Below are 13,489 nucleotides of genomic sequence, written 5' to 3' on the forward strand. Positions count from 1 at the left end.
AGCTGTGGCGCAGCGGTCCCATTTGAAGGCCAAGGCCGCGTGCCGTCTCACTTAAACGCCTCACAAACGCACCGACCGACCCCCAAATTGGACGTGTGTAGGCGTTTTGACCGACCGACCGAAGAACTATCCTTGTTAGGATGTTGAGCGAGTAGGACGACTTGACAGCCGACATCTGTCCCCCCCCCCCCCCCCCTCTACACCAAACACATTGACTGGGTGAAGTCGGACGAAACTTCAACGACAGAGTTTCTGGAAAAATTTAAAGACTGCGGATGTCACGCACAGAGAATAAAAATCCTTCGAACTTCTGTATGTATTCAGGTTTTACTTCCGATGCTTAGCGGAAATGAAATCTAGAACCGAAATATCGACATTCAACGGACGTTATTCATGAAACATTTGCTTCGTTACTACGAGTGTTAAGAAATTCGATCCTACATCCAAGCCCTCTACTATGAAAAGCAAAGTGTGGCATTCCTTTTTTTTTCAGTTCTAACAGTTTCTAAATGCTGTTGTATTTCTTGGATGACATGTGCCACCTTTCTTCTTTGAATCTTAAATGAGTTTCTTAAACTTACAGGTCACCTTTTATGCTACACACATAAATTAATTAATAATGTTTACATGAACGTATCTTGTTTTATTTTCTTCGCTTTATCATGATGTATTTGCTCAGTGAGCTATAAATCACACTGCAGGTTTCGCGAATCATTTTTGTTAATAATTATGGGGATACAACAGCAGTGAAAATGAGATCCTATTAGTCAGTTTCATGTTCCAATGATAATTTTGCATAAATCGCAGTGTTGCGGAACAAGTCATTTTACATTCACATCGTAAATTAATTTGTAAATACAAACCTCTGCGAGTGGCTGGAAATCGTAATGGAGCTAACAGCCTCTCCTCGCAGCTTAAAGCCTTACACATGACAGTATTTTTTTTTTCGTAAAGAATGATTTTATAATGTCCAGCAGCTCCGAAATGTACGATCCATCCATTCTTCGATGATTACGCAAATAATTGGCTCTCAGCTACTTTAGTAACAGAGCGTGGGTAAATTTCTTTCCTTGAATTATCCACTTCTTTGCCTGCAAAATTCTCTCGGCCTTTTACGGTTTTGTTACCTCTAAAAGAGCCAAGGCAAACCTCAATTTTTTGTTCTTGGGCAAAGCCAAGCGGGATCTCGTAGAACATATATCCAATGACCTACTATAAGCAAATCATAACATCAGGACGCCAAGTGCTGTTGATCGGGACATGTGTAAGCTGTCACAACATTGATTGGTCGGTCGGTCGGTATAGGGGGGCCTTCGTCCGTGTCTCAATGGAGCGGTGTGTGTGTGCGCGCGCGCGCGCGTGCACGTGAGAGAGAGAGAGAGAGAGAGAGAGAGAGAGAGAGAGATAGAGTTGATAACTAGCACCCGCGTAGGCCTACTTCCTAGATATTGCCATCCAGGAGAAAACCGCTCTTGTCATGTCAAAAGCGATCCTCACCTTGCTTCGCGTCCCTTCCCGTAATACTTTATTTCCACGTAAGAGAGTTGGGCTGTGAGAAAGCGTATGAAGGCCACTACACAGACGTCAATTTCTCGACCGACCGTTTTCGTGGCAGCCGACCCATGTCCCGACCGACTGTCCTCAAGAATTACGGCGCCACAATGTTTTTGTGATGTGCTTATCTGAAGTTCATTGAGTTTGTTTTACGGGACCCCCTTTGTTTTTACACAGAAAAAATTTAGGTTTACCTTGGCTGTTTTACAAGTAAAAAAAAGCCCAGAGAAACTGTGGGCGAAGAAATGGCTTTTTTTTGTCATCAGCCTACTGACTGGTTTGATGCGGCCCGCCACGAATTCCTTTCCTGTGCTAACCTCTTCATCTCAGAGTAGCACTTGCAGCCTACGTCCTCAATTATTTGCTTGACGTATTCCAACATCTGCCTTCCTCTACAGTTTTTGCCCTCTACAGCTCCCTGTAGTACCATGGAAGTCATTCCCTCATGTCTTATCAGATGTCCTATCATCCTGTCCCTTCTCCTTATCAGTGTTTTCCACATATTCCTTTCCTCTCCGATTCTGCGTAGAACCTCCTCATTCCTTACCTTATCAGTCCACCTAATTTTCAACATTCGTCTATAGCACCACATCTCAAATGCTTCGATTCTCTTCTGTTCCGGTTTTCCCACAGTCCATGTTTCACTACCATACAATGCTGTACTCCAGACGTACATCCTCAGAAATTTCTTCCTCAAATTAAGGCCGGTATTTTATATTAATAGACTTCTCTTGGCCAGAAATGCCTTTTTTGCCATAGCGAGTCTGCTTTTGATGTCCTCCTTGCTCCGTCCGTCATTGGTTATTTTACTGCCTAGGTAGCAGAACTCCTTAACTTCATTGACTTCGTGACCATCAATCCTGATGTTAAGTTTCTCGCTGCTCTCATTTCTACTACTTCTCATTACCTTCGTCTTCTCCGATTTACTCTCAAACCATACTGTGTACTCATTAGACTGTTCATTCCGTTCAGCTGAACATTTAATTCTTCTTCACTTTCACTCAGGATACCAATGTCATCAGCGAATCGTATCACTGATATCCTTTCACCTTGTATTTTAATTCCACCCCTGAACCTTTCTTTTATTTCCATCATTGCTTCCTCGATGTACAGATTGAGGAGTAGGGGCGAAAGGCTACAGCCTTGTCTTACACCCTTCTTAATACGAGCACTTCGATCTTGGCCGTCCACTCTTATTATTCCCTCTTGGTTGTTGTACATATTGTATATGACCCGTCTCTCCCTATAGCTTAGCCCTACTTTTTTCAGAATCTCGAACAGCTTCCACCATTTTATATTGTCGATCGCTTTTTCCAGGTCGACAAATCCTATGAAAGTGTCTTGATTTTCCTTTAGCCTTGCTTCCATTATTAGCCGTAACGTCAGAATTGCCTCTCTCGTCCCTTTACTTTTCCTAAAGCCAAACTGATCGTCACCTAGCGCATTCTCAATTTTCTTTTCCATTCTCCTGTATATTATTCTTGTAAGCAGCTTCGATGCATGAGCTGTTAAGCTGATTGTGCGATAATTCTCGCACTTGTCAGCTCTTGCCGTCTTCGGAATTGTGTGGATGATGCTTTTCCGAAAGTCAGATGGTATATCGCCTGACTCAGATATTCTACACACCAACGTGAATAGTCGTTTTGTTGCCACTTCCCCCAATGATTTTAGAAATTCTGATGGAATGTTATCTATCCCTTCTGCCTTATTTGTCCGTAAGTCCTCCAAAGCTCTTTTAAATTCCGATTCTAATACTGGATCCCCTATCTCTTCTAAATCGACTCCTGTTTCTTCTTCTATCACATCAGACAAATCTTCACCCTCATAGAGGCTTTCAATGTATTCTTTCCACCTATCTGCTCTCTCCTCTGCATTTAACAGTGGAATTCCCGTTGCACTCTTAATGTTACCACCGTTGCTTTTAATGTCACCAAAGGTTGTTTTGACTTTCCTGTATGCTGAGTCTGTCCTTCCGACAATCATATCTTTTTCGATGTCTTCACATTTTTTCTGCAGCCATTTCGTCTTAGCTTCCCTGCACTTCCTATTTATTTCATTCCTCAGCGACTTGTATTTCTGTATTCCTGATTTTCCCGGAACATGTTTGTACTTCCTCCTTTCATCAATCAACTGAAGTATTTCTTCTGTTACCCATGGTTTCTTCGCAGCTACCTTCTTTGTACCTATGTTTTCCTTCCCAACTTCTGTGATGGCCCTTTTTAGAGATGTCCATTCCTCTTCAACTGTACTGCCTACTGCGCTATTTCTTATTGCTGTATCTATAGCGTTAGCGAACTTCAAACGTATCTCGTCATTCCTTAGTACTTCCGTATCCCACTTCTTTGCGTATTGATTCTTCCTGACTAATGTCTTGAACTTCAGCCTACTCTTCATCACTACTATATTGTGATCTGAGTCTATATCTGCTCCTGGGTACGCCTTACAATCCAGTATCTGATTTCGGAATCTCTGTCTGACCATGATGTAATCTAATTGAAATCTTCCCGTATCTCCCGGCCTTTTCCAAGTATCATACACTTTCTCTATGTGTTCATCTTCAGCTTGCGACGTCGGCATGTATACCTGAACTACCGTTGTCAGTGTTGGTCTGCTGTCGATTCTGATTAGAACAACCCGGTCACTGAACTGTTCACAGTAACACACCATCTGCCCTACCTTCCTATTCATAACGAATCCTACACCTGTTAAACCATTTTCTGCTGGTGTTGATATTACTCGATACTCATCTGACCAGAAATCCTTGTCTCCCTTCCACTTCACTTCACTGACCCCTACTATATCTAGATTGAGCCTTTGCATTTCCCTTTTCAGATTTTCTAGTTTCCCTACCACGTTCAAGCTTCTGACATTCCACGCCCCGACTCGTAGAACGTTATGCTTTCGTTGATTATGCAATCTTTTTCTCATGGTAACCTCCCCCTTGGCAGTCCCCTCCCGGAGATCAGAATGGGGGACTATTCCGGAATCTTTTGCCAATGGAGAGATCATCATGACACTTCTTCAAATACAGGCCACATGTCCTGTTGATACACGTTACGTGTCTTTAATGCAGTGGTTTCCATTGCCTTCTGCATCCTCATGTCGTTGATCATTGCTGATCCTTCCGCCTTTAGGGACAATTTCCCACCCCTAGAACAAGAGAGTGCCCTGAACCTCTATCCACTCCTCCGCCCTCTTTGACAAGGCCGTTGGCAGAATGAGGGTGACTTCTTATGCCTGAAGTCTTCGGCCGCCAATGCTGATTATTTATCAAAATTTAGGCAGTGGCGGGGATCGAACCCGGGACCGAAGACGTTTTGAGTATGAATCAAAGACGCTACCCCCCTTTTTTTTATCTGCTCGGGGCGGCCGTCGTAAGACATCCGATGAAGTTCGTTGATGATCGATTAACTCAGTTTTTTTTATTACAGAGGGTACGTAACCCTCTGACCGAACATGCTGAGCTACCGTGCCGGCGAAATCTCATCACTGGACAGTGACGCTGCTCATTACGCTAAACCAACGACAAATCATTTTGTTCGTTTTCGTTCGTTGTGTCTGCTCGGGGCGGACGTCCTAAGACATCCGTTTAAGTTCGTTGATGATCGATTAACTCAGTTTTTTTATTACAGAGGGCGCGTAACACTCTCACCGAACACGCTGAGCTACCGTGCCGGCGCTCCTAGACCACGGGGCCTAAGAAATGGCTAACAACAACAAAAAATGGTTTAAATGGCTCTGGGCATTAGGGGACTTAATGTCTGAGGTCATCAGTCCCCTAGACTTAGAACTACTTAAGCCTAACTAACCTAAAGACATCACACACATCCTTGCCCGAGGCAGGATTCGAACCTGCGACCGTAGCAGCAGCGCGGTTCCCTACTGAAGCGCCTAGAACCTCTCGGTCACAACGGCCGGCCGGCCAATGCCTAACACAAAGAAAGAAATTCACCTACACTCTGTCACTTAAGGACGTGGGGGTCGATGATTTTCTTAACTATGAAAGAACAGACGAAACATGCTTTTAGGAGCTTCTGAGCATTCTTAACAAAAACAGGAGTCAGCCATGAGAGCGGCTATAATGTGCAAGGAGAAGCTGTTAGCTACATTACGGTTCCAAGCCACTGGCAGCCGCGCGGGGTTAGCCGAGCGGTCTAGGGCGCTGCAGTCATGGATTGTGCAGCTGGTCCCGGCGGTGGTTCGAGTCCTCCCTCGGGCATGGTTAAGTAGTGTGTAAGCTTAGGGACTGATGACCTTAGCAGTTATGTCCCATAAGATTTCACACACACAAGCCACTGGCAGAAGTTAAGAAGACCTCAAATTCAGTGCTGTTGTATCCCCACAATTATTATCTAAACTGATACCTGAAACCTACAACGTGATTTACAGATGCCTGAGGAAATATATCTTGTTAAAATGGAAATGAGCGTTTGGAGTTATTGGCCGGGAGGCCCCTTGCGGGGCAGGTCCGGCCGCCTTGGTGCAGCTCTTATTACATTCGGCACCACATGAAGCAAAATAAATAAAACATGTTTATGTAAACTTTATTCATTGATTTACGTATATAGCATAAAAGATGCCCCTGTGAGTTTAAGAGACCCATTTCAAATGAGAAGAAGAAACGCTAAAAATATATGAAGGTAGTATCTGTTCCAGAAAGAACAGATACGAAGCGTGTTTTTTAAGTAAGGCCCGTTTTGTTGTAGATACTAGTAGTTCGCGTGCATACCGCAACGAGCGCGTGCATCGTGTACCGGCATGCCTCGGGAACAACTGTGCTCAGTTTCAGCTCTGTAGCTAACCTGTACGGTTTTGTTCTGTGCTTTAAAATGTTTAAGACTATCAACTCGCCTGCCGCGAGTGAGGTTCGCTCAGTGATACGGTTTTTGTCAGCAAGGAACCTGTCTGCTACAGAAATTCATCGACAGTTTTTCGAAGTGTACGATGGCACTGTTATGAATGAAAGCAAAGTGCGTAAGTGCGTACGAGAATTCAAGGATGGCCGTGACACCTCAATGATGAGGTCCGCTCCGGTCGCCCTTCTTTGATTACAGACGATCGGGTGGTTTCAGCTGAAATGAGGATTCGTGAGAAAAATCGCTTCACAATAACAAGTCTCTCCAACAAATTTCCTGACGTGTCGAGATCAGTGCTTTACAACATTGTTTCTGAACATCTAATGTTTGGGAAACTGTGCTCCCGTTGGGTCTCGAAACTCCTAACAAAATGGTTCAAATGGCTCTCAGCATTACGGGACTTAACAGCTGAAGTCCTAAGTCCCCTAGAACTTGGAACGACTTAAACCTAACTGACCTAAGGACATCACACACGTCCATGCACGAGGTAGGATTCGAACCTGCGACCGTAGCGGTCGCTCGGTTCCAGACTGAAGCGCCTAGAACCGCTCGGCCACACCGCCGGCCGAAACTCCTAACAGTGGACCACAAAAACCAGAGGTGTGAATGTACAATGAAGTTCTTAACTCGTTATCATGAAGAAGCTGACGGCTTCTTGAGTAAGATCGTAACTGGAGACGAAACGTGGGTTTCGCATATCACGCCCGAATCGGAACAACAGAGCATGGCATGGAGACACACACATTCGCCTGTAGAAGTGAAGGCCAAACAGACTCTGTACCAGCACAAAATCATGGCGTCAGTGTTTTGGGATAACATGATGTTTTCTTGGTCGACTTCATGCAACGAGGAACCACTGTCAATGCAAAAGGATACTGCCAAACCCTGAGAAAGCTACGCAGAGCGATTCAAAACAAAAGACACGACATACTGACGAAGGGAATTGTCATTCTACATGACAATGCAAGACCTCACACTGCAGGTCAAACCCGCGATTTATTGGACAGTTTTGGCTGGGAAGCTTTAGACCAGCCACCCTACAGTCCTGATCTTGCGCCGAGCGTTTACAATCTGTTCCTCCACCTCAAACAACACCTCAGTGGCAACCGTTACAATGATGACGACGTGAAAACAGCAGTGAACTGTTGGTTATCGGAGCAGGCGGCAAGTTTTTATGAAGAGGATATAGTTATGAACTGTAGATTAAAACTGAAGAAACTGCAAAAAGGTGGGAATTTAAGGAGATGGGACCTGGATAAACTGACTAAACCAGAGGTTGTACAGAGTTTCAGGGACAGCATAAGGGAACAATTGACAGGAATGGGGGAAAGAAATACAGTAGAAGAAGAATGGGTAGCTTTGAGGGATGAAGTAGTGAAGGCAGCAGGGGATCAAGTAGGTAAAAAGACGAGGGCTAGTAGAAATCCTTGGGTAACAGAAGAAATATTGAATTTAATTGATGAAAGGAGAAAATATAAAAATGCAGTAAATGAAGCAGGCAAAAAGGAATACAAACGTCTCAAAAATGAGATCGACAGGAAGTGCAAAATGGCTAAGCAGACATTGTTAGAGGAGAAATGTAAGGATGTAGAGGCTTATCTCACTGGGGGTAAGATAGATACTGCCTACAGGAAAATTATAAAGAGACCTTTGGAGAAAAGAGAACCACTTGTATGAATATCAAGAGCTCAGATGGAAACCCAGTTCTAAGCAAAGAAGGGAAAGCAGAAAGGTGGAAGGAGTATATAGAGGGTCTATACAAGGGCGATGTACTTGAGGACAATATTATGGAAATGGAAGAGGATGTAGATGAAGATGAAATGGGAGATATGATTCTACGTGAAGAGTTTGACAGAGCACTGAAAGACCTGAGTCGAAACAAGGCCCCGGGAGTAGACAACATTCCATTAGAACTACTGACAGCCTTGGAAGAGCCAGTCCTGACAAAACTCTACCATCTGGTGAGCAAGATGTATGAGACAGGCGAAATACCCTCAGACTTCAAGAAGAATGTAATAATTCCAATCCCAAAGAAAGCAGGTGGTGACAGATGTGAAAATTACCGAACTGTTAGTTTAATAAGTCACTGCTGCAAAATACTAACGCGAATTCTTTACAGACGAATCGAAAAATTAGTTGAAGCCGATCTTGGGGAAGATCAGTTTGGATTCCGTAAAAATATTGGAACACTTGAGACAATACTGACCCTATGACTTATCTTAGAAGCTAGATTAAGGAAAGGCAAACCTACATCTCTAGCATTTGTAGACTTAGAGTAAGCTTTTGTCAATGTTGACTGGAATACTCTCTTTCAAATTCTGAAGGTGGCAGGGGTAAAATACAGAGAGCGAAAGGCTATTTACAATTTGTACAGAAACCAGGTGGCAGTTATAAGAGTCGAGGGACAAGAAAGGGAAGCAGTGGTTGGGAAGGGAGTGAGACAGGGTTGCAGCCTCTCCCCGATTTTATTCAATCTGTATATTGAGCAAGCAGTGAAGGAAACAAAAGAAAAATTCGGAGTAGGAATTAAAATCTATGGAGAAGAAATAAAAACTTTGAGGTTCGCCGATGACGTTGTAATTCTGTCAGAGACAGCAAAGGACTTGGAAGAGCGGTTGAACGGAATAGATAGTGTCTTGAAGGGAGGATATAAGATGAACATCAACAAAATCAAAACGAGGATAATGGAATGTAGTCGAATTAAGTCGGGTGATGCTGAGGGAATTAGATTAGGAAATGAGACACTTAAAGTAGTAAAGGAGTTTTGCTATTTGGGGAGCAAAAAACTGATGATGGTCGAGGTAGAGAGGATATAAAATGTAGACTGGCAATGGCAAGGAAAGCCTTTCTGAAGAAGAGAAATTTGTTAACATCGAGTATAGATTTAAGTGTCAGGAAGTCGTTTCTGAAAGTATTTGTATGGAGTGTAGCCATGTATGGAAGTGAAACATGGACGATAAATAGTTTAGACAAGAATAGAAGCTTTCAAAATGTGGTGCTACAGAAGAATGCTGAAGATTAGATGGGTAGATCGCATAACTAATGAGGAGGTATTGAATAGGATTGGGGAGAAGAGAAGTTTGTGGCAGAACTTGACTAGAGGAAGGGATCGGTTGGTAGGACATGTTCTGAGGCATCAAGGGATCACCAATTTAGTATTGGAGGGCAGCGTGGAGGGTAAAAATCGTAGAGGGAGACCAAGAGATGAATACACCAAGCAGATTCAGAAGGATGTAGGTTGCAGTAGGTACAGGGAGATGAAGAAGCTTTCACAGGATAGATTAGCATGGAGAGATGCATCAAACCAGTCTCAGGACTGAAGACCACAGCAGCAACAACATTTTAAAATTAGTTGAGAGGTATGATACGTGTTTCAACAAACTTGGCAGCAATGTCAAAAAATAGATTGAAGTATATACTTTCTGAAAATAAATTTACTTTTTTGAAATAACCTTTCGTTTTGTACTTATGTTCAAACGGACCTTACTTAAAAAACAAAAAAATGGTCCAAATGGCTCTGAGCACTATGGGACTCAACTTCTGAGGTCATGAGTCCCCTACAACTTAGAACTACTTAAACCGAACTAACCTAGGGACATCACACACGTCCATGCCCGAGGCAGGATTCGAACCTGCGACCGTAGCGGTCTCGCGGCTCCAGACTGTAGCGCCCAGAAACGCACGGCCACTCCGGCCGGCACTTAAAAAACACGCCTCGTACCATTGATGACCATGCAATTCTCTAGAATGAAATGCTAACTAAATCGACACCCTAGCTGCAAACAGGCGTTGGTATACACCATGGGGGACATGTTGAAAATGTGTGCCCTGACCGGGACTCGTAGGGGGATCTCCTGCTTACATGGCAGATTCTCTATCCACCTGAGCCACCGAGGGCACAAAAGATAGTGCGCCTGCAGGGACTTATCCCTTGCACGCTCCCCATGAGGCCCACATTCCCAACATGTCCACTCCATGGGACTTGGTAGATTAATCTGCCACGAGTAATGAGTGAGATGGGAACACATCAATTAGGCACACTACGAATGTAGTGGAGTGAACATGTTGGGAATGTAGGTCTCATGGGGAGCCTGCAAGGGATAAGTCCCTGCAGGCGCACTAACCTCTGTGCCCTCGGTGGCTCAGATGGATAGGGCATCTGCCATGTAAGCAGGAGATCCGAGGTTCGAATCCCGATCGGGGCACACATTTTCAACATGTCCCCAATGATGTATATCAATGCCTGTTTACAGCTAAGGTGTCGATTTAGTTATCATTTCATTCTAGAGAAGCTGCACGGTCATCAATAGTATCTGTTCTTTCTGGAACAGGTACTACCTTCATATATAATTAAAATATGGCTACCCGGCCATTGACCTTCTTGTGCGAATGCACACGCTATCCCCAACTTCTACAGGACTTAGTAGATAAATCTGCCAAAAAAATGGTTCAAATGGCTCTGAGCACTATAGGACTTAACTTCTCAGGTCATCAGTCCCCTAGAACTTAGAACTACTTAAACCTAACTAACCTAAGGGCATCACACACATCCATGCACGAGGCAGGATTCAAACCTGCGACCGTAGCGTCGCGCGTTTCCAGACTGTAGCGCCTAGAACCGCTCAGCCATCCCGGCCGGCTTAATCTGCCACGAATAACGAGTGTGATGGGCAAACATCTATTAGGCGCACTACAAAAATAGTGGAGTGGACATGTTGGGAATGTGGGTCTCACAGGGAGTGTGCAAGGGATAAATCCCTGCAGGCGCGCTATCCTCTGTGACCTCGCTGGCTCAGATGGATAGAGTGTCTGCCATACAAGCAGGAGATCTCGGGTTCGAGTCCCAGTCAGGGCACACAATTTCACCATGTCCCCAATGATGTATGTCAACGCCTGTTTGCAGCTAGGATGTCTATTTAGTTATCATTTCGTTAAAGACTAAAAATGCTGGTGGCATACAGCGTCTAAAATGGTTCAAATGGCTCTGAGCACTATGCGACTTAACTTCTGAGGTCGTCAGTCGCCTAGAACTTAGAACTAATTAAACCTAACTAACCTAAGGACATCACACATATCCATGCCCGAGGCAGGATTCGAACCTGCGACCGTAGCGGTCGCTCGGTTCCAGACTGCAGCGCCTAGAACCGCACGGCCACTCCGGCCGGCTACAGCATCTAATCAGTACAACATTGAGGGACTTGGTAACTTTCAGAACTATAAAAAAATATCACATTTTGCTCTTCATATCGAAAGGTTTAGATTTAGGCCAGTAAATGAAACAAGTACATTTTGTGAATAAATGCCTGTTGACTGTCTATATTTCGGCTCTTAGGTGTTACTTTCGATACGCATCGGATATAAAATCTAATCTCTAATCTGTCTATATTTTGATTTTTAGATTTAATTCTCAATGAGTTTCGAAATAAATTCTAAAAACCGAAATACTGAAGGTCGACGGATTTTTAATCTTAAAACATATATCTTTTAGTATTTCTGTGTTCCACAAAAACCACTACAGATTCGTTAAGACAAATACGTGCTTCATTTCGTTCAGCTCTATTCCTATATTCCTCACACGACATGTCCCACAAAAATCTTGTCTCCAAATTTCTTCAGTACCTCTTTCGAAGTTTCGTCCGCCTCGCACTCTGTAGTAGAGAGTTTAATTCCACGCGAAGTGATAAAAGAAGAACTTCTGTCGGGGAATTGACACAACATAAGTTGTTGGTGAAGTGTGAAGTGGTAGGGTGGGGGGGGGGGGAGGGGGAGAGGGGAGCGATGCCGTGTGGTCCTACCCGATAAGATAAGTTCGTCGGTCGGTCTCTGAAAACGCCTACACACATTCAATTTATCGGTCGTTCGGTCGGTTGTTGCTTGTGTAGAGCCCTTCACTGATTTTCAACCAATATTTTTCCTAACTGAAAGTGTTACTTAAGATAATTAACAGAGAAATTACACGAAATATTACGATCAAGATACTGAAGGTTTCGTTTATCGTGGTATGAAGCTGCTTAGTGCTGGTAACTGATGAACTACTAGTGGTAGAGTTCGTTAGTATGCTTACATGGAGTTCCAAAAGCAGTTTTCACTTGTGATCGGACACGTCGATTCTAGACATGCAGTTGTGGCTGCCATATTTCATTTTTCACAATCAGCATTAGGTTCCATGTAAGCGCTCTGCCACATTTGAGTCGCGACTGGGTTGTCGTGCTCCTGCATGCTTTCCAAAATCTGGTTTCTGTGAGCGAAGTGATGATGTGGACTGAAGAGAAAGAAGTGTGGGACTGACTAAGAAGTTATTAATTTCCTCTATATTAGACGAAAAGTACATTCTTTCTTATGAGATGAAAAGAGATGGGTGAATGTTGATCGTTTTACCAAATAATGAAAACAGGGATGCTTGTCGACAACGCTGTATACTTCGTAGTGAGCCAGTCTGTAAATTGTTGCTCCCCCTCTCACCCTCTTACCTTCAGTGTAAACTGATAGTTGGTGACAAAACATTCGCTATGCACTGGGTTAATAATGGCTTTTCCTTTAGTAAGCTTTTTAATTCTAAATCTCCAAAACGTTGTTGGGTATTAGTTAGCGATTCGCCCTTCCTCAAGGATACAATTTGAGTAAGTGGGCTAAAACAAATTTGCACACGTTAATTGGTAAAATTGCTGTTATTTTGAGTTCCAAGATAGATATGTTTTGACGATAAAATATTCTGAGTCGTTAGTCCACGTCATATTTCTCTTCAAATTTCTTCAGTGATCGAAGTTTTGATTCCTCCTCTGGAATCTTCTGCGAGATTCTACTGATGTCCGTAGATGGCTCGACACTGCCGAAAGGAGTGCCGCGTTCGCTTATAAAAGACTATTTTCCCACGCATTTTCAAAGAAATGTAATTAACGGGTAAAAATTTCCCGGTTACTATTGGTGGACCGTCGTCGTTGTGTAAATGGTGAAAGCAGATACTGACAGAGTGGGAGAGAGGGTACGGGGGGTGGGGAGTATCCAAAATGTCACTTGTTCTGTCGCTTCAGCCTTGGTTGTTTCCTGTTACGTGAAGGAGATTCCTCGTTATTCTTATT

This window comes from Schistocerca piceifrons, chromosome 2, assembly GCF_021461385.2.
Source record: "Schistocerca piceifrons isolate TAMUIC-IGC-003096 chromosome 2, iqSchPice1.1, whole genome shotgun sequence".
Lineage (NCBI taxonomy): Eukaryota > Metazoa > Arthropoda > Insecta > Orthoptera > Acrididae > Schistocerca > Schistocerca piceifrons.